The sequence below is a fragment of the Hyalella azteca genome, unplaced genomic scaffold (assembly GCF_000764305.2).
Source record: "Hyalella azteca isolate HAZT.00-mixed unplaced genomic scaffold, Hazt_2.0.2 contig8017, whole genome shotgun sequence".
In the NCBI taxonomy this organism is placed as follows: domain Eukaryota; kingdom Metazoa; phylum Arthropoda; class Malacostraca; order Amphipoda; family Hyalellidae; genus Hyalella; species Hyalella azteca.
The window spans coordinates 65,470-72,843 of record NW_025938123.1 but is presented as its reverse complement, the minus strand read 5'-3'; the positions used below and the strand labels follow the sequence as shown (position 1 = coordinate 72,843).

At 42.7% G+C, this 7,374-nt stretch overlaps 1 long non-coding RNA gene across 1 annotated transcript; it reads right to left on the bottom strand.

Moving 5' to 3' along the window:
• Window positions 1-6,783: 6,783 nt before the first annotated feature.
• On the bottom strand, window positions 6,784-7,099 carry LOC125178219. The gene is made up of 2 exons (XR_007156828.1): window positions 7,021-7,099; window positions 6,784-6,818 (listed from the first exon to the last, which is right to left on the bottom strand). It is a non-coding gene; the product is annotated as an uncharacterized LOC125178219 (long non-coding RNA).
• Window positions 7,100-7,374: the final 275 nt, after the last annotated feature.

Here is a 7,374-nt window from a genome sequence, read left to right as displayed (position 1 = left end):
TAATAAGCGGACATCCTTGCTGGATTCCTGCTTGCCTCATGCTTCTATCATGCTCTTGGTTCAGCGCCGGCCCAGCTCCTACACTGCTTCTAATTTTGACTGGGGGGGCAGTGACCGCGAGGCACTGCGAACCCAGAGGTTGCAGTTAGGTTAATTTTCCAGTTTTTACAAGATTACAGGTGATCTGGTGGCGATGGATTGTCCCAGTCGTTCGAAGGAGGTTGGTCGGTGCATGGTTTTGTCGAGATGATGGCGCGTTGAATTAGTCATCCAATAAGAACATTTGGACTTGCAAATCCTAGCGGGTCGAAAATTGAGTTGATGGTCGATAACACCTCTCTTGGTGAAGGGACGCCCCGGCACGTTGGTGCGAATGATAAATTTGTCGGAAGCGATGTTCCAAGAAAGACCAAGTGTTTGTTGGAATGTTGGATGCTAGACTCCTGCGTCTCGAAATAATTTTCTCGAAATGAACCGGGACAGACGAAACGCGAAGAGAAAATTCCGGGTAAAAAGTAACTGGACAGAGGGTAAAATTTGTCCCGGAATAAACGTATGAACCGAGACAAGACTTCTGTCCCGGACTTTAAAACTTGTGTCCCGGTAAATTATGAACAGGGACGAGACAGACAGATTTGAAACGAGACATAACAAGACGAGATTTGTCTTAATTATTTAAGACAAAACAAGTTTGCGATTACGATACGAATCATTTCGAAAACATGGGTTGAAGAATGACAAGTTAGCCCATTATTGCTACTAATAGGGCCATAGACAGTTACCAGTTATATTGAGTTAATTGGAGATTTAGCAAAATTTGTCCGACTAACTGACATGGCAGTTAATTAGTGGTCCGACAAACACCGCAAACCTGTCGATGTATGCATAACTGAGTATTGAGTCAAAAAATGTTACTCTTGAGTCTTAACTAAGGCTTCAATGGCACTTATGGGAACCGTACGAATATGAGTCGAGTTTATTACGCGTTCGGAACGAGTTCAGGCGCCATGGAGCGCATAAGGAGTAGGGACGCAGTGTCTAGATTAGTCGGCCAATTAGTAGACAGTGGAGTGGAGTCCTGATAAGATATTCCTAATAATACTAAAGCTAGTACAAGATTATCTCTGCCTTTAGTAAAATTTTGTGCTACGCCTCCAGGAAATCTTCACAATTGCGCAGTTTCCTGAATTGTTATCAAACACTTGGGCTTGTTTATCGTTATTTAGAAAGGATACAATTGGATATTTCGAGTTCTTTTTTGAAGATCAAACTATTATATTTTTTTCCAACTTAAATTTTGTTGTATTTTAAAATGTTGTTGAAATTTCTTTCCAAACTTTTTGTTGAAGGAGATTGCTTAAGGCAAGTTCGATGAATCTGATTCTGTGATTGAGCTGGAGGCAAATCAAAGTCTGTCCAGTCAGCCGACGTTATCAGCTACAGCTAGTATGGCCTCCTCCAAACCAACATAGAACACAATTTTTGAAAAAACGTGTTTTTCCATTTTTCTTTGCCTGTCAAGCTTTAGCACCATATTAAACCACATCATGTATTCGTAGCAAAAATCATTTCAATTGCCGAGCTCCAATCAGAATAGTAAAAGGATACGTCTCAAGTTATTATATAAATGCAGAGGTGGGCAGTAGCACGCTACATGTAGCGGCCGCTACTAGCGGCTGCTACATTTAAGCAATTGTAGCGGCAGCGGTAGCGCCCGCTACATATTTAAGTAGCGGTACGATGTTTTGCCGCTACAGCGCTACCGCTACATTTATAAATAAAGCCTTAGATTTTACTTAATAGTAATAAATATTATTTAAAAACCAGCATGATACATACATAATATAAATTACAGAATAAAACTGTACGAATGATTTCGGTGTAATGTTGTCAACCTCAGCCTGTTACTAGTGTCAACATGTTAGTTGTTACTCAAGTAAGGTGACCATTGTTCAAAAAAGGTGACCAAAGCTGCCCGGGCAACTATCGCCCTGTCAGTTTGACAAGTGTCGATTGCAAGCTAATGGAATCTGCTGTGAGGGATCGATTGATAGATCATTTGACTGCTAAAAATCTCTTATCAGACTCAACATGGCTTTATTGCCGGAAGATCCTGCACCACTAACCTTTTGTCTACTCTGAACGAATGGATCCGCCTGCTGGAAGAAAGGGAGCCAGAAGATGCAGTGTACCTCGATTTTGCCAAGGCATTTCACAGTGTCCCACATGAGCGGCTGTTGCGTAGATTGAAGTCATTGGAAATTGAGAGTAATGTACTTAAAATGATCAGAGATTTTCTAGTAAGGAGACGCCAACGTGTCAGTATTAATGGGTCCGTATCAGAGTGGGCTTCAGTGCGCAGCGGCGTGCCACAAGGAAGCGTTCTCGGGCCTATTTTATTTGCGTTTATAAACGGCCTGCCAGAAGCTGTGTCTAGCGTTTGCTCGATGTATGCTGACGACACAAAATGTATAATACAGTGAAGAATACGTCGCAAAAATTACAGTTACCATGTGATCTTGACAGGCTGGTTGACTGGGCTGATAAGTGGCAGCTGCCTTTTAACGCTGACAAATCCACCTTGGAAACGAGGCGGCGGCAAATCCACCTTGGAATCCACAAATCCGCAAACGTTATCCACCTTGGCAAGAATAAAATGAATAATGAACAGCAAGATTATAGTATGAGAAAACACGTTGGCAACGACAGAGTGATGATATCGAAGTCTACAATGGAAAAATGGAAAAAGATTTAGGAGTTAATATCAACAATGACTTGAAATTTTCTAAGCATATTGAAGGTCAAGGTAATAAAGCCAATAAAGGACTAGGACTGATCAGACGCTCTTTCCGGTTCCTAGATGCAGAAGCGATGAAGCAGTTGTTTGTTGCTGTCGTGCGCCCGAACCTAGAGTTTGGAAACGTCGTGTGGTCACCGAAATTTGAAAAGGACAAAAATTTAATAGAGAGTGTTCAAATACGCGCAACAAGGATAATTCCGGGCTTGAAAGGCAAGTGCTATGAGGAAAGATTAAAGATTATGAAGCTTCCAAGCCTCAGTTATCGACGTCTGCGTGGGGAACTCATTGAAGCATACAAGTATACTTATGGCTTATAAAAGTTTCCAGAAGGATTACTAGAATTTGAAACAAGAACCAACACCAGGAGCCACGGCTATAAACTAAAAAACTTCGTTGTAACACATCCATGCGAAAACATTTCTTTTCGCTTCGAGTCAACGACATGTGGAACAGCCTCCCTGATAGCATCGTTGTAGCTCCGAGTATGAACGCCTTCAAGAACAGACTAGACGACGTTATGCAGGGGTCCCAGTGGTTAAAGTTCAGAGTACCAAGATTGAAGCAGAGAGTCGCGGTGGTTCGATCCATGCTCAGTGCGCCAGTTTCTGGTCAGAATCGGCAAGTAGGCCGGGCGGTTAAACACAGCAGAATTGTAGCAGTGTGTTGTGAGTTTGAGACCGCAAAATGCTGTGAATGTTCTGCGATGTTTAGAATCGGCGATAGGCCTACGGCCTACTAAACGCTGAAACCGTTAATATTATTATATGTTCAGTCTTAAAATGCCTAGCAACTTACGGACCTGGGGCCGTATTATCAAAACTTCGTAACTTTTTGTACTTCCGACAAAAAAGTTACGTGTTACGTAAGTATACCCTAATTTTGGCATTATCAAAACATTCGTACGTAAGACTTAGCTAAAAGCGTACTATCAAAACAATCTGGCCAACTGACCAATCAGAGGCTTTGGATTTGTTTACATCCTGTGAACTTCGATGGCGGGAATCGATGCCTTCGATGACATCGACTGTCGAAAGTCGTCTGTCGGTATTGAGTCGGTATTGCTCCTTGTTGGCCCAGAAAAAGCCGTTCTAAAATAGTTGTAAACTTTTTTTAATAAACAGCGTGAGTTAAAGAAGAAATCTCTGTACAGAGCTAAAAATTATGGTTGGCAGAGATATAAAGTACCGATTAGAAGGAATGAATGAATTGAATTTTTGAAAATGAATGAGAAGAATTGTGAAAATTTTTGAAAAAACTAATTGAATTTTTTTCCAATATCACTGTTTAGCACAATCACACATTTTGATCGTGCAAATGTTGCACGATCAAGTAGTGGAGCTATCACAAGTAGAGCCATCATTCTATGCGTGTATAATCCCCGCTGTCGGATTATTGACACAAGTCAAGGTGTTGCTACTTGCTACTAAATCAAAAGTTTCCTATCGCTTCAGCAGACATTCTAAACTTGTGCGGCACTCCACTTACGACCTCTCCGAGCAGGCGTACAGTTACGTTACGTATCTTCCCGCGCAAATGTTTTGATAATACCACCTCTAGAGTTACGTCATCGAGTCAGCACTTACGCCACTCTAAGTCGATTTTGCGTACTTACGAAGTTTTGATAATACGGCCCCTGGGGCCGGATTATCAAAACATCGCTAAGTGCACGTAGCGACTTACGTATGGCGTAAGTGCTGATATGAAGAAGTAACTCTAGCGGTGGTATTATCAAAACATTTGCGCGGGAAGCTACGTACAAGAAGCCGTACGTAGCTCTACTCTACGGTAACCTAACAACCATAGGATCGATAAAATTACTAAATAATGTTCCAAAATTCACGCGACACGAGATTGCAGTCGCCCTCAACGCTGATCATTAAAAAGAGACAGGTCGAATGCAACGCATCCTACTCGTCGCCAGCGTGAACCTGGACAAACAAAAGACAGACGTATAGCGCAGCTACATTATTCCCCCCACCAAGACCAGGGTTCACGCAGGGAAAACTTAGCATTTTTCACCATGACAGAAATGCTCATATACTGTTTACACAACATAAGTTCATAAGGAAACGGTCACGCAGCTAACAATTCTAAACGGGTTAAATGACATCAATATAATTTCGATAAACACTTCTTCACAGCTTCCCAATTACACTTTTTCTGCATCCGCTTCATCTTCATAATGTCACCCATATCTTCGTTATATTTTGGGTGATAGGAAACTAGAAATTTCTCCAGCAGCACCCGACTCGTCGCAGGGTTCCTGTATGGGTAACTGAGGCAAAATTCATCTTCCAAGCGCTTCGCAAACTCCTCCAACGTCTCGTGCCGTCGCATGCTCATCGTCCTAAATGGTGTAAACTCCCGCGATCGGTCTCTTCGCCTTCGACGTCGAGAACTTCGATACCTGTCTTCACTCCGTTCCGAATAGGAGGAACCACTGGATAACGCTTCATCTTCGGTGCCACTGGAATTTAGGTAGTAACAATACGTGTCGTCAATTGAACTCTCCGTTCTAGGAATATCAGCTTCGCCACCACAGAGCCCCAACCGTGACTCGCTGAAAGAAGATTCGCAGAGCCCGGCGTCGCAGCCTGAGTCTTCCAACTTCACAACTGACGCCGATGATGACACGCGTTGAACATCAACCTCAAGAGGGGCGATTGGAGGAGTGCATTGTGGAGACGAATCGTCGAATGGTTCAACAAACGTTATGGGTTGAAGAGGCAACGCGCCTAAAACTGGCCATCTGGACTGTACCCGAGGCGAAACGCAAGGGCCAACTTCAGGCAGCGGCTCCCGGGACGAGACTGCCGAGGGTAATTCTACGTCAAACAGAGCTATTGAAGGAGTCAAGGCTGGAGGAGGTGAATCGCTTTGGTTCCCATCAATGGAGCGCAATCCTTCAGCCGATGTCGACTCATGAAAGTTGGGACAAGCCTCACGGTATTGAACTGGCTCCTCCTCGAATAACATGGAATTCGTTAATTCTGGACACACTTCCAGATTATGACCGGGCTGGTGGCATAGGCAGCACCCATCTTTCGCGCACTTCCCAGAGACGTGGCCTCTTTCTCCACACGATTTACACCATTTTCGGTTGGAGTTGGTGAATACCAAAGTTTTCGAATATCTTCGGCCGTCGCGAATGCCTTGCCGAAATTGCCCACGATGTCGCACTGGCTCTGCCCGAATAAGCACGTCGGAAATTCTGTTTTTACTTCCTAATTCGATTATGACGGCTTCCAGGTTCAACAAACAGTTCATCAATCGTTCTAGCAATTCCGACGACATCATATAAAGGTGAGCATGTACAAATTAGCAGGTCTAAGAATCTACACAACAAATCAGGGGTAAACAACGACAGCAGACGAGTTTAGCGAACACTAATTACACCAATTAAAACAAGTATAACCGTGTCCACGACTCACTAAAGTTATACATACCCATTAATCATTAACTATATTGCGCAACAAAAAAGACAGAAAATCAAGCATGGCACTCAGGACTGCATCTCCCAAAATAATGTTATCCCCATACTGGCCACCAAATTATATGTTGTGGGAGAGCTCCCAACATATTTAGGCTATCCGTCAATTTTTGACGCGATAGTGATGATAAAAACTTCCACGAATCTAGGGGTACAAAGGTTTACTCGGAGACTCCAAAAACCAATGCGCATTATATCAAGGTAAGAGTACAGCATACAAAAATGAGACCTTGTTAAAATCTGCAAGAAACACTAACCCTAGTCCACTTGTCATACACCATTGAAACACAATGCGAAAATGCACGAACAAACTACCAGAAGCGCGATGAACGCCTAACTTCGCAGTAGAATCATTGGTCTCCAGGTGTATTTCCCGGCCAGCGTGAACCACTTTACTACATGAAGTTCGGTTTTCACTCGTATGAAGCTTGGTCTCTTCACTTCCTCCAGTGCATCGGAAATTCAAGGTGTCTCATTGGAAGTTCTTGTAACCATAAGAGAGAAGGTAAGTCTGGTGCCCACGTCCACCTGGAATAAGCATTAAATACACGAAGTAGCATAATGTTCTTATCAACCTACGCTCTGCCACAAAATGAGAAAATTACGGGGTGTACACCAGCAATTATCCTATGCATTTCAACACGGTGGAAATTGTGCCAAACTATCTAATACAAATCCAAGCAAAGAGTATCGACATTTCGTACAAACATCATTTGCTCTCAAGGCTTACCCGCCACTCAAAGAGAAAAGGAAGGTCACTGCTACGGTAATCTAACAACCATAGGATCGATAAAATTACTAAATAATGTTCCAAAATAACGCTGATCATTAAAAAGAGACAGGTCGAATGCAACGCATCCTACTCGTCGCCAGCGTGAACCTGGACAAACAAAAGACAGACGTATAGCGCAGTTACAATGCCAGCTAATTTCTTTTCCTTTTGTGCTATAATTTGCAAGCAAATCTTGATATTCGTAGCTAAGAGTTTTATGATCATTCTCTAAAATAATATCTTCATGACTTTTTGATTCAAAACTAAGTGGAGTTTGACAAGCCAATCATTTTTTCTAGCTACGTACACAAA